This window comes from Gorilla gorilla, chromosome 16, assembly GCF_029281585.2.
Source record: "Gorilla gorilla gorilla isolate KB3781 chromosome 16, NHGRI_mGorGor1-v2.1_pri, whole genome shotgun sequence".
In the NCBI taxonomy this organism is placed as follows: domain Eukaryota; kingdom Metazoa; phylum Chordata; class Mammalia; order Primates; family Hominidae; genus Gorilla; species Gorilla gorilla.
The window spans coordinates 25285551-25300570 of record NC_073240.2 but is presented as its reverse complement, the minus strand read 5'-3'; the positions used below and the strand labels follow the sequence as shown (position 1 = coordinate 25300570).

The 15020-nt window shown below is 44.4% G+C and overlaps 1 long non-coding RNA gene across 2 annotated transcripts in view; it reads right to left on the bottom strand.

Annotated features, from left to right (window-relative positions):
• LOC129527073 (uncharacterized) overlaps window positions 1-10340 on the bottom strand; it is a 101971-nt gene extending 91631 nt beyond the window's left edge. For both annotated transcript variants that reach the window (XR_008671935.2, XR_010131134.1), the window contains exon 1: window positions 9870-10340. This is a non-coding gene — a long non-coding RNA (uncharacterized lncRNA). The remainder of the gene's footprint in view (window positions 1-9869) is intronic.
• Between the last annotated feature and the right edge of the window lie 4680 nt (window positions 10341-15020).

Sequence of the window (15020 nt, the reverse complement as noted above, 5' to 3'; positions counted from 1 at the left end):
GCTGGCATTGAGTGTGTAGCTCTTCCAGGTGCACAGTGTGAACTGTTGGTGGATCTATCATTCTGGGGTTTGGAGGATGGTGGCCCTCTTCTCACAGCTCCACTAGGCAATGTCCCAGTAGGGATTCTGTGTGGGGGCTCCCACCCCACATTTCCCTTCCATACTGCCCTAGCAGAAGTTTTCCATGAGGGCCTCACCCCTGCAACAAACTTTTGCCTGGGCATCCAGCCATTTGCATACATCTTCTGAAATCTATGTGGAGGTTCCCAAACCTCAATTCTTGACTTCTGTGCACCCACAGGCTCAATACCATGTGGAAACTGACAAGGCTTTGGGCTTCCACCCTCTGAAACCACAGTCTGAGCTGTATATTGGCCCCTTTCAGCCATGGCTGGAGTGGCTGGGACACAGGGCACCAAGTCCCTAGGCTGCACACAGCATGGAAGTCCCTAGGTTTCCCTGGGCCCAGCCCACAAAACCATTTTTTCCTCCTAGGCCTCCAGGCCTGTGATGGGAGGGGCTGCCATGAGGGTCTCTGGCATGGCCTGGGGACATTTTCCCCATGGTCTTGGGGATTCACATTAGGCTCCTTGTTACTTATGCAAATTTCTGCAGCCTGCTTGAATTTCTCCCCAGAAAATGGGTTTTCCTTTTCTATCACATAGTCAGGCTGCAGATTTTCCAAACTTTTATGCTCTGCTTCCCTTATAAAATCTCATCACTTTAACAGTACCCAAGTGACATCTTGAATGCTTTGCTGCTTAGAAATTTATTCTGCCAGGTACCATAAATCATCTCTGTCAAATTCAAAGTTCCACAAATCTCTAGGGCAGGGGCAAAGTGCTGCCAATCTCTTTGCTAAAACATAACAACAGTTAAATTTGCTCCATTTCCCAACAAGTTTCTCATCTCCATCTGAGACCACCTCAGCCGGATCTTATTGTTCATATCACTATCAGCATTTTGGGCAAAGCCATTCAACAAGTCTCTGTAGGTTCCAAACTTTCCCACATTTTCCTGTCTTCTTCTGAGCCCTCCAAACTGTTCCAACCTCTGCATGTTACCCAGTTCCAAAGTCACCTTCACATCTTTGGGTATCTTTTCAGCAACACCCCACTCTGCTGGTACCAATTTACTGTATTAGTCCGTCTTCATGTTGCTGATAAAGACATACCCAAGACTGGGAAGAAAAAGAGGTTTAAATGGACTTACAATTCCACATGGCTGGGGACGTCTCAGAATCATGGCAGGAGGTGAAAGGTACTTTTTTTTTTCTTTGAGATGGAGTCTCTCCCTGTCACCCAGGCTGGAGTGCAGTGGCGCCATCTCAGCTCACTGCAAGCTCCACCTCCTGGGTTCATGCCATTCTCCTGCCTCAGCCTCCTGAGTAGCTGGGACTACAGGCGCCTGCCACCACGCCCAGCTAATTTTTCGTATTTTTAGTAGAGACAGGGTTTCACTGTGTTAGCCAGGATGGTCTTGATCTCCTGATCTCATGATCCACCCGCCTCAGCCTCCCAAAGTGCTGGGATTACACGCATGAGCCACCTTGCCTGGCCTGAAAGGCACTTCTTACAAGGTGGCAGCAAGAGAAAATGAGGAAGAAGTAAAAGCAGAAACCCTTGATAAACCCATCAAATCTTGTGATACCTATTCACTATCATGAGAACAGCACAGGAAAGACTGGCCCCCATGATTCAATTACCTCCCCCTGGATCCTTCCCACAACATGTGGGAATTCTGAAAGATGAAACAATTCAAGTTGAGATTTCAGTGGGGCACAGCCAGATCATATCACCCATTCTTGGGCATGCACCAAACTAACTTTAGGAGGAACTTCGTTCATAGTGTAACTTTGAAACAAAGACGATAGCAGCCCTTTCCTGAAACAAACCCCTTCCTTGCCTGGGGACCAGACTGCCTTTGTAAAACTAACAAATTAGGCACAAGATTAGAAATTATGGTTTGGGACATGCAGCCAGAGGCCACAAGAATCCTAACCTCCCCAGTTGCTTCTAGGGATAGCATTTTTATTATAAAACCTAAGATTGGTGCTCCAGAATCAGACCTTGCATTCTCATTCACCAGCTGGTGCCACCAAGATCAGCCATCTGGTTCAACCAGTTCTGCGATCCCACTCACAAACAGAAGACAGCAAAAAGAACCCAGGTCCACCCCCTATGATTTCCCCTCTGACCCGACCAATCTGACCCATTCCCTGCCCTCCACTGACCTGCCAAATTGTCCTTGAAAAACCCCAGTCTCCAAATTCTGTGGGAGACTGATTTGAGTAATAAAACTCCTGTCTCCTGTTTAACCAAGTCTGTGTGAACTAAACTCTTTCTGTATTGAAATTTTCCTGTCTTGATAAATCTGCTGTCTCTGTTGCAATTCCCCTCTATCTGGGCAGCAGGCAAGGAGAACCCATTGGGAGGTTACATTATTAAAATAAGAGTCAGTTGAACACAAACACTGTAATACCATGACAGTGGGTCTGATTAACTGAGATGACAACTAAGTGACTAAAGGGCAAGTAACACGGACAACAAGGAAACACTGGGCAAAGGGATGATTCAATTCCTGAGTGGGACAGATTGGGATGGCTTGAGATTTCATCATGCTATTTAGAATGGCATGCAATTTAAAATTTATGAATTATTTCTGGAAGTTTCCATTTAACGTATTTGGACTGTGGAAAGCAAGATGGTGGATAAAGGAGGACACTTGAAAATCAAGTTAAAGATAGGCAAAACATTGAACATACACTTTCTCAAAAAATATGCAATTGGAATGAAAAGCATGAAAAGATGCTACACAGCATTTGCCATTAGGAAGTGCAAATTAAAACAAGTTACTACTACATTTTTGGCAATGGCTAAGTTCCGAAAAAACGACCATATCATTTGATGAGAGGATGCAGAGCAACAGGGAGTCTCATTCATTTTTGGCAGGAATGCAAAACGGCACAACCACTTCAGAAGACAATTTGGCAGCCTCTCACAAAGCTAAACATAGCATTACCATATGATCCAGCAATCACACTCCTAGGTATTTAGCCAACTGTTTTGAAAACTGAAGTCCACACACACATTCTGCACATGAATGGTAACATATGCTTTGCTCCTACTCGAGAAAAACTGTCAGCAACCAAGATGTCCTTCAGTAGGTGAACAATGCATTGTGGTACATCCACATAACGGAATACTATTCAGCAATCAAATGAAATGGGCTATATCAAGGCCTGCAAAAACATGGAGGAAGTTTAAATGTGTATTACTAAGAGAAAGACGCCACTCTGGAAACACTACGTACTGCATAATCCAATTTATATAACATTCTGGAAAAGGCAAAATGATAGAGACTCAATGGTTGCCAGGGGTTTGGGGACATGGAGGGTTGAATAGGTAAGTGCAGAGGATTTCTTTTGAGGGTAAAGGATCCTGTGTGATAATTGTCATAATGGCTACGTGGCACTTTCCATTTGTCAAAACCCATAGACCAATACCACACCACCCTTCCAACCCCACATTCACAGTCAACAGCAATGACTGCAGGAAAGCCCGTCCTGCCCCGTGGGCATTTCGTGATTTGAGAGAGAGTACTCCCAGAACAGAGGCAGTAGATTCATTCTCGAGTGCTCACACTCTCTACCCCAAAAGCTTCCATTCGGTTGCCACCACCATTATTTCCAAAAGGGAAACTTGCAGATTCCCCTTTATTGAGGCCCAACGTAAACATGTAGATTTCTGTAGTTGCTCAGCCTCCCACCACTGCTCCAGGCTGGAAAAGCTCGGGGGTCTCAGAGGGTTAACCAAGCGGAGGGTCCACAGGAAGCAGTGTTCAGATTTATCTGCACCCCACACCCCCAAGCCTTTAATTACGCCTTGTGAAACATCACTTTACTTTTTATTCCACATCATAATTCCCAAATGATCAGGGTATTTTATTTTACATCTAAATTTGGGATACTCATAGCCCATCTCAAAATCCCAGCCCGCCAGCTACGTCAATAGGAAAGCGCACGCAAGAGCTGCGCAATTCTGGTGAAGTGTTTACATCTGCAGCAATAAGTGAGAAATGGTTTATTAATAATCATGGCGTCATTGAGAGGGAGGGAGAAGCCGGGGGATTAAGACAAACGCACAACCTCCTCCGCTCTTCTCCAAACCACCCCACCACCAAGTTCCCAGTGCTGACGCAGGAGCACAAAGACCCTGCAATGCAGCAAGAGGGAGTGCGCATGCTCCCAGAGGACCCCTCCCAGAACGCAGACACAAGCCCCCCCACCCTCCCCCTTGGCTGCTATGGACACAAGTGACTCACGAAGAGATCTGTTCTCAAAAACACAGCATTTTTACCCATAGGCCTGAAATCAGCTTTTACTCAAGAATCCCAATTTCAAACATCCAAGCCTTACTACATTGAAATATATAGCAAATGTCTAACAAAACTGTCCCTTCCAGCAGATTGTAATCAACTTTGTCATCAAAAGGACAAAAAATAAAAACCTGCACAGATATGGCACAGGGCAGACCCAAACTTCAGCTATTGTGGGCTCTCCTTGGATGACCATGTAGAATATCATCAGTACCCTGTACCAGCCCTGAGCTAGGCATGCTTCTGGGGGTCAGAAAGTTAATGTGGGCAAAAGGCTTTCATTGAGCACAATTTGCATTTCTGACATTAGGGCCTCCTAAGGCTATGTTTTTTCTTTTCTTTATTTTTTATTTTACTTTTTGAGCTGTTATTGAAGTCACCCTTGACTCTATCAAGTTCTTAACTCACCTCTTGTCGAATTCCATCAGCCTTTTAATTCCACATCTTAAACCATAGATGATCAGGACTTCTCCATTCATCCACACCTGAATCGAAGGCCCCAATATTCCATCCCAAATGTCCACACCCACAGTTGTATTTGGATGGGGAGCAGATAGGCATAAAGGCAATTTATTTGGAAGCACTGAAGGCTGCCTTCATAGGAACAGAACAGAAAATGGCTGATGAACGGCTGTCAGCCCACAGGAGAGGATGTCAGGTTAGAAGGGTCGGCAGCGCATTAGCCCTCTATTTCTCCCTGCTATTCCCACCCCTGCTTCTGCTGTGACCCTAAAAGAGACACAAGCACAATGAAGAACTTGCCAGGCATCAAAGAAGAGAGTGCAAGGCAGGAAGCCCCCTCCTCTCAACGGGAGGGCTCATGGCTTGCCCCTCCCTCCCTCCTGCACACTCCCCCTCCCAGCTGTTGGTCCACACATTTTTTTGCCGAAACAAAGCTCTCAAAGACACAGACCAGCACACCAGGTTTCCCGAGAATCCCCCCAATCTCAAACAGTCTGCTCTGAGTCTTGTTAAACAGTGAAGACATCACGTCCGAAGTGCACCCCTGCCAGTGAGTGGCAACAGAATATTGGGTTTGGGAGATGTGGGACAATGAATGTGTCTGCCAGTATTGCAGAAATCTTGATTGAGCTACCTGAGGCTTTATTGATTTATTCATTCAGTCTTGACAGAGACTTAGCTCTCCTTCACACTCTTAATTCACGTTGTCCAGCCCCAGCTTCCTGTGATTTCCTGTCTGAAACCAGAGGCTCTCAGAGTTTTTGTGAACCTTTTGTTCTGCACATGAACCAGAGATCTCTTTAGAACTTTCTGCAGCAAATTAGCAAATCAAGGCAACTTAAGTGGAGGCAATTTAAGTCTGAACAGTTAAAGAATATAAAATAGATGATTAGGGCTCTTGAGCCCAAAGAGAAGAATAGGCTGCAAGGGTTAGAATAGAGAAGTAGCACAGCCAGCATCTCCCCAGCCCCCAATCACTCCCCTCCCCCAGCCTCTCTATGAATGAGGAAGAGAACAGAGGCACAAAGAGGACCCCTCGGTATACAAAGCCCACTGTGGAGACCCCTCGATGCACAAAGAGGGCATCCCTTTTTCTGTCTTCCCCACACTGCACTCCGTGCTGCCTCTCACGTACAACCTCTCCAATGCCCAGCCCGGACACCACATTATCTGAAGGGCCTTAATTTCAAGAGCTCTGCAGTAGTTTTATCTATGCAGGATGTCTTCTGAATCCCACGCAATAATTTTCTCTAGGACTGGAGTGTGAAATGAAAGCTATTAAGGAAATAGACGATTATGAAATGGAAGCAATTTTTCCAAACCAACAGTTATTCTTTTCAATTTCTGATACCACTTCAGCCCTCTGAGCCATCACTACGCAGGTTGTCTAATTAAAACTTCCTTTCCTCTTTTTGTATTGTCTCTAACATATCTCCTACATGGTGCCCAATTAATCCGCTCTGGTGCACAGTACCCACAAATATCTGTAGATATCAACCAGAGAAACCCCATAAGTCAATAATGTGAGGCCACAATCAGGCTGTTCTGTGGAGACACCATACAATTTGACCATCACAACCCTAAACTCAGAGAGAAAGAAAAAGGGGAAGATCAGGGAGGGTTTAAAAAAAAAGACAAAAACACACAAGCCAACATCCCATCTCTCTGCGCCCCATCCCTTCTTCTGAGAGAAGAGAGCTGAGAGACAAAGGGGTGGCCAGTGCTCCTAGCAGAATCTCCTGAGGGCAGAGGGTCCCCCTTTTGTCCCTCTCTCCTCCCCTACATTCTCCTTCCCAGCTCTTTGACACTAGCTGGCTTTGTCTTCTGGAATAAAGCCTGTACAAAATGAGCTATTATACCAGATTCCCCTCAGACGACCCCAGCCCTCCTTTCAAACGCTGTTGCCTTGCACCTGGGCCACAGAACTGAACATTAGTGCTGCATTCTTTCCCAGCACTTCAGAAATAAATAGTGCATGCAGGAGACCAAAGCATAAATGCAGGAGGCTAAGGCATTGCTACCTGTTTTCTTCTTGCAGGCTTTATGATGCCTTATCACTCTGTCAAGCTCTGAAACCACTCTTTGTCAAATCCCTGCAACCTTTCCATTCTGTGTAAAATAACACACACAATGAGGGCTTAATCTTTCCTTGTACACCTATATCAGGGACCTTACTTGTCTATTCCAAATTCTAAGGACCTGCAGTTACTTGCAGGAAGATTAGTGAGATGAAAGAATGAGGTCATTCTTGAGCAGTAAGCGTTGGGCTGGACTCATCAATAAAATACCAAAAAGCAGCTCATCCAATGCAGGGAGCTCAGACACAGGGAGAGGAAGGCAGGTAGAGACAGGCACAGTCCATCAAGCACCTCTGCTGCTGCAATCCCAGGCGCTTTGGGGAGAGCAACCTGAAGGAAACAGTTGCATGAAGCAGCACAAGGAGGCGCCAGGAATCCTCCTCCATTACACAGGGATAAAGACTGGCCATTTGCTTCCACAAGCCCCGCCAAAGCTACACCACCACGCAGTTCCCTGTGGACAACAATTCCGCTGTTGAGCAGAATTGAGCCATTAATGCAAAGCCACGCTTATGTTTAATTTCCAACCATTCATTAACTGTGTATCTCCAAAATCTCAGTTCCAAGCATCCCGATTTCCAACCTCCACTTCCCACTCACGTGCATGAGAAAATCAGTGTAAGCAATACTTTGATACCTACTAAATTCCTGTTCTTTGAGCATTTATTTTTATCTTGTGTTTTCACTTCTTCCTAGCTTCACCTCTCTTCCTATTCCATTCACATCACTTCAGCCCAGTGCAACCACATATGGTCTCTCCCTCCTGTTTTCTGTTTATCCCAGCCCTGAGACTCAGACAGGCTGAAGAAAAGCAGGCAACTCTGCATGTGTTTTAAGTTTGTGTAACTTTTTCTATTGTGATAAAATACAAATATAAAATTACCTTTGTAACCACTTTTACGTGTACATTTTATTGGCATTAAGCACGTATATACTGTTAATGCACCTTCAGATGTGTAGCTTCCATCATCTTCAGAACACATTTCATCTTGCAAAACTGAAACTCTGTACCCATTAAACAATAACTCCCCATTCTCTTCTCCCCATAGTCCTTGACAGCCACCATTCTATTTTCTGTTTCTATGACTTTGTCAGAGTACTCTAAAGTACCTCCTTAAACAGAATGAGACAATATTTGTCTTTTTGTGACTGGCTTATTTCACTTAGTGTAACGCCCTTGAGGCTCATCAATGTTGTACCATACTTCGGCATTTTCCTCCTTTTTAAGCCTGAATAGTATTCCAGCGTATGTATTCACCATATTTTATTTACCTATTTGGCTTTCTATGTACACTTGGGTTGCTTCCGTATTTAAGTGATTATGAATAACACTGCTATGACCACGGGTGTACCAGTATATTTTTGAGAGCATGCTTTCAGTTCTTTTGGGCATATGCCAAGAAGGGGAATTACTTGATGACGTGTAATCCTATTTTTATTTTTGGATGAACTGCTGGACTGCTCTCCACAGCAGCTGTACCATTTTACATTCCCACCAATGCTGTGCAAGGCTTCCACGTCTCAACATTTTCACCAACACTTTTCTGTTTAATTTTATAGTAGTCATCCTAATGGGTATAACGTGGTATTTTATTGTAGTTTTAGTTTGCATTTCACCAATTAGTGATGTTCAACTGTGGTTTTTAACTTCACTTTTAAATCATAATCACAGACTTCTGCAGGGGTTCTGACAGAGTGAATAATTCTGGACATGTACTACTCCCTCTTAAAAACAAGAACTTTGGTCAAAATGTATGAAACAATGGGTCTCAGACATTGAACAACAATTTTCAATATATGTAAGAGAATTGAAATCCTACAAAGCATGTTTTCCAATATAAACAGTATTAAACTGAAAATTAGTATAAGAAAGATGTCTTGAAATCCTCCTCAATATTTGGATATTTTACAACAAAGTGTAAATGGCCCATGTGTCAAAAAGGAAAACAAAAGAAAACGAAAGGTAAGATGATACGGGTAAGAATTGTAACAACCTCCCCCATTTCTTTTTGCCCAGATCCCTCAGAAAAGCAGAGGAATCTACCAAGTGGAAGCCCCCTTTTGGCCTTTCTGATGGTGTGCACTTTATGGAGGTATATAAGCTAGCCCTTCACCTACATCTCCTCTCATTTTAGACAACACGTTTCAAATTCCTGTTCCAAGTACTCCAACAGGTGATATGCACATTTGATGTGAAATATTTTTAACTGTTGGGCACCATGGGCTGTAAGCACGTTCCTTGTTCTGAAAAACAGTAACTTAGTAGTCCAAATTGGTATAGTACTTTGATTTCATACAAGTGTTTGGAGCATTTGCATCCACCACTAGGCTGTATGCAAAGCACACTTGAGTCTCTATTCCTTTCAGAACTCATATATAGTCCCCTGGAACTACAGTGTGGTATGATATAGTCTTGCTTGCCAGCTATGTGTGAGACCTTCCCTTACCCCCTACCACCAGGGAATCTGCCCCATAGCCATCTATAGTCTTGGTCTATCTTGTCGCCAGACAGAAAAGTTTTCATTGTCATTTTGTGCCTCGAAGAGTGCAAAAGATGTGTATCAATGATCAGACTATCCATCCCATCTTGTAGCTCCCCTTGTCCGCTCATTTCACCCACCAAAGCGGCTAACTCAAGTGAGCCTGCCAGGAAGTACACTAGTTGGTTCCAATTACCTTTCGATCATGAAGGGGAATTCTTCTCATGGGCATGAATATGTGTCACTTTAATGTGTCCCTTAAATTCACAGAGTGATTTCTGTGGAATCACACCCCATACCGGAATCCCTTTAATAGTTCAGTTCTGCATTGCCCATCTGCCTGAACATATGGCCAGGCCAATGCCACTGGTAGGTGGGTAAAGACCTAAATATTAACGTTCTTGCTATTGTTCAACTATCTCATCTCTGCAAAAAACAAACAAACAAAAACCATGAAATTATGACTACTCACCTGCTTTGTTCTTGTCTTCAATCAGGGTTTTTCCACCAGTTGGTCATAGCGTGGCAGCTTTCCAAACAGGATATTGTCCATTCACCTTGGAACGACCATTTGTAAACGAAATAGGTTTCTGTTGGCCAATCAAGTGCTGTTTACTGTGTTTCCAGAATTGGTTCCTTCCAGTGGGTTCTTTGTCTTGCTGACTTCACGAATGAGGCCACAGACCCTCGCGCTGAGTGGTACAGTTCTCAAACATGGTGTGTCCGGAGTTTGTTCCTTCAGATGTTCAGGTGTGTCCAAAGTTTTTTCCTTCTGGTGGTTTCGTAGTCTCATTGACTTCAGGAGTGAAGCCACACACCTTCACAGTGAGTGTTACAGCTCTTAAAGGTAGTGCGAACCCAAACAGTAAGCTACACCAAGATTTATCGCTAAGAGCGAGAGAACAAAGCTTCCACCCGTTGACGGTAACCCCAGCGGATTGTGAAGGCTGGTTCAGCTGGCCAGCTTTTATTCCCTTATTTGGCCCCACCCACATCCTGCTGATTGGTCCATTTTACAGAGGGCTGATTGGTCCATTTTACAGAGTGCTGATTGGTCCATTTTTACAGATTGCTGATTGGTGCATTTACAAACCTTTAGCTAGACACAGAGCGCCGATTGGTGCATTTACAATCCTTTAGCTAGACTGAAAAGTTCTCCAAGTTTCCACTTGACCCAGAAGCCCAGCTGGCTTCACCTCTCAATAGGGCACCACTCATGTGGCAACAAAATCTGGCAGCTCCTTAGTTGTTCCAAATTTGGCCCTAGAGGAAAACAGGCTACATGTCCATGAATCTGATGAGTAGTGCCTTCTTGTATTCTTCTGAATGCATAAACCTGTTTCAATCAGTTTCATTTTATTATGGAGCTCTTCTGGGCACTGTCTTCCTTGTTAGACCATTTCCCTGATGTTATCCAAGACATTACGGTATTTCAAGTTTCAAGATTATTTTATGCCCCTTATTCACAGAGGGTGGCTCCAATTGATGTCTAATAGCAAGCCAATAATTGTCTCTCAAATGGTGTTAATGTATCATCATGTGTGGAAATTTTATGGCCCCAAATCCTAACAATCACTGGTGAGTGACACCAACAGGCTTTGGCCATAAACTCTAGTCTGCATGAATGCAAGTTGTAGATACTTCCAAAATTATATCTGAATGCAGATCATAAGGTTCCAAAGGGATTGTGTGAACCACCATTTTTGCAGTTCATACATACCTACTATTGTTTGGTCCCCAATTTCAAATTTTTCCTTTCTGGGGTAATTTTATGTATAAGAGCTAGCAATATTCTTGGATTGGAACATGCATCATCCAATATCCGAACAACTCAACCAGATATTGTGCTTATTCCTTAATTACAGCGGGTAGACAGTGACAAGGGTATCGTTTGGATGTTTCACCCCTCCAAACCTCATGTTGATGTTTGTTTCCCAGTGTTGGAGGTGGGGCCTAATGGCAGGTGTTCAGGCTATGGAGTGGATCCCTCATGAATACATCAATGCCCTCCCTAGGGGTGAGCGAGTTCTCGCTTTATTAGTTCCCAGGAAAGCTAGTAGTTAAAAAGAGCTGGACATCTCCCCCGACCACCCCTTGGCTTCTCTGTTGTCATGTAATCTCTGCACACGCTGGTTCCAATTTGTCTTCCACCATGAATGGAAGCAGCCTCAAGCCCATACCCAGAAGCAAATGCTGGCACCATGCTTCCTGTATGTCTTGCAGAACTGTGAGCCAAATAAACCTCTTTTCTTTACAAATTACTCAGCCTTGAGTATTCCTTTGTAGCAACACACACACACACACACACACAAACACAGACAACATGTTATTTTTTGTTGCCTGTGGTATGCCACAGGTGGCCCCTGCTAAGGTTATTCTTAAGAATTTCATGACTCAGTCAGGCCCTTTGATTTTTGCTGGATTTATCAACCATCCTATGTTAGTCATGCATGCCACCACTGTATTTAGTCAGTCCTACCTTCTTTGGTTTCAAATATTATCACGATATCATCAGTGTGCTTTATCGTCATGCTTAGGATCTGTATTAAGTCCCAGGTATCTTTTAGCCAAATTAAATGAGCAATCTTGTAAATTCCCATAACCCTGTGGCAAAACAATACATGCAAATTGGATCCTCATTTTCACATGAAGGAAGACTGTGATTGACTCTTTTCTGAGATTGGAAGTAAAAACAAATCTTAAAAATCAATCACTGAGGGCCAGGCATGGTGGTTCATGCTTGTAATCCAAACACTTTGGGAGGCCGAGGTGGGTGGATCACTTGAGGCCAGGAGTTTGAGACCAGCCTGGCCAACATGGTGAAGCCCTGTCTCTACTAAAATACAAAAATTAGCTGCGTGGGGTAACAGGTACCTGAAATTCCTGCTATTTGGGAAGCTGAGGCAGGAGAATCACTTGAACTCAGGAGGCAGAGGTTGCAGTGAGCCAAGTTTGCACCACTGCACTAGAGCCTGGGAGACACATCAAGACTCTATCTCAAAAAAATAAATAAATAAATAAAATAAAAATAAAAATCGAGTACCAGTCTCTTTGGATGTGTATGTGTGGGTGTGTGTATGTGTGTGCATGTGCATGTGTGTGTTGCCATTGAAACCATATCAGCGACTGCTAATATTGTAGGTAGTATTGCCTTATTCAAGCCTTGATAATCTATTGTTAGTTTCCATGAGCCATCCAGTTTCTGGGAAACCATTCAGTATCCACATAGGGATACTGTATAGAGAATTTTTTGGTACCAGTTCTTCAACTGCTAAAATGACATTAATTAAAATGGTAATCTCTGCTGGGTACGGTGGCTCACGCCTGTAATCCCAGCATTTTGGGAGGCCGGGGTGGGCAGATCATGAGGTCAGGAGGTTGAGACCATCCTGGCTAACACGACGAAACCCCGTCTCTGCTAAAAATACAAAAAAAAAAAAAAAAAAAAAAAGACAGGTGTGGTGGCAGGCGCCTGTAGTCCCAGCTACTCGGAAGGCTGAGACAGGAGAATGGCGCGAACCCAGGAGGCGGAGCTTACAGTGAGCCGAGATCGCGCCACTGCACTCCAGCCTGGGCGACAGAGTGAGACTCTGTCTCAAAAAAAAAAAAAAAAAAAAGTGGTAATCTCATTTTTTTCCACTAGCTTTTTACTCTTCCACATTTTTTACTCTTTCAAATTAACTACCCATGTGAGTTTAGACAGTTTTATTAGTTCTCATTTAGAAAATCTGATTAATACTGACTGAGGGGAGAACTTACATGCCTTCTGTATTACAATTCTAGATAGGGTAGCTATCCTTTCAGTCAGATATGTTATTCACATCAATATTACATTCAGGTAAAGGAGATACAACCAGTTTTTCACATACAATCTGTTCATACTTCAATTTTTATTCAAACTTTTAACTTAACAGTATCAACTGCTGCATCCCCATATTTTCCCTAACTTTAACTTCTTGTGATAGTTCAACCATTGGTTTTGAAATCACAGTGCAGTAGGCTTTTGTGTCAAGGAGCCCCCAAATGAGCTCTTCTCCACCCCTTGGCCATTTTACCCACACATGGGTATATGGCTCCAATCCAAACCACAAGAGAGCTGCTCTACCCACATGAGCACTAACACTAGCATGGGCAGTGGACCAGAGACCTTGCAAGCGCATTACACCAGAGAAGGAACTTGTGTTGACTCACTCATACCCAGAGATCTAAGTGGCTTCAGCAGAGTGCCATAGTGAGAGCAAAGCCATTATGGGACTGTATTCTTTCCTGGGAACCACAGCTCCCATATATCCACATCCTGGATCTCCCACTGACATACTTCAGTGTCCACAGAGAGGACCTTAGTGGGCACAGCACCAACTGGACCCAAAGGTGCTGTAATTGCTGTGCTAACCCCAGTAATCTAGCTCACAGGGAGCACTACTCATGGGGGAAAGGATGGCACAGTGCATCAAAAAGATGGCCCCTGAGACAAAGAAAATCACAGTACACACTTTCCAGAGCATGAGCACTCCCTGTCTGGGTCTGTGAAAAGCGAGTCCACCCCCAGTCATAGCACAAAGTCTGTTCTTGGCCTCACTGGCTGAGAGTGAGTTCCCCTCCCACCAGCAGAGGACTCTTTGCTCAGGCTCATACATGGAGAGCAGGGTCCCTCCTCCTGCTCTGCACACTGCTGCACCTGAAGCTACTTCTGTGCTGCTGGAGGCTGGGACAAGCAAGCCAGAGGGTTGCCTGCCCAGGGCTGTGAGTGGTGACTGCATCCCCACTGGCAGCATGGTGTCCATGCTCAGGATAACGTGTGAAGAACAGAGCCCCTCTCTGCTGTGTGTGGTGCTGTGGTGCTGTTGCCACCAAAAGCAGATTAACTTGAGAGCTGAACCTCTGGGGTTGTGGGTGGTGGCCCCAAATCACAGCCACTGCCAACACCAAGGCCACTCAAGACCCAAAGCATTTTCCAACCTGTGCTATTGACATTGGTCACACCACACTGACTTCCCAGAGACTCGAGAACTGCTTATCTGCCAAGCCAATTGCCGCCACTACCAGCACCCAAGCAAGACACCAGGAGGCTGAAGAATTGGCCATCCTGGTCCTATTAATACCAGTGCAAGTGTACCCAGTCCTGGCGCCCAAGAACAAGCATTTCGGCCCAATGCATGAAGACTGGCCCACCTGGCATCCTTGTTCCAACTCTCCACCCATGAGGCCAAGAAGAGGCTTTGTACTATGACTGGAGGTGGAGTCACTTTTCACAGACCCAGACAGGAAGTGCTCATGCTCTGGAAAGTATGTGTTATGATTTCCATTGTCTCAGGAGCCACCTTTTTGATGCACTGTGCCATCCTTTCCTCCAGGAGTAGTGCTCCCTATGAGTTAGATTACTGGGGACAGCACAGTGATAACTTACACTGATAATCACACCCTAAATCACCAAGGAAATCACATATACCACCGATGCTGCTTACAGCCTAATAAATTATATGGAGACTAGACTACAGTGTATACCTGGAATCAAATCCAAAGAGCCTACCCAACCAACACCATTGGTACATCTTCAGGAAAAAGTTCTTACCTATGAAGGCATATTCAAAAAATTGAAAGAAGTGACGATTACACCAGTTGC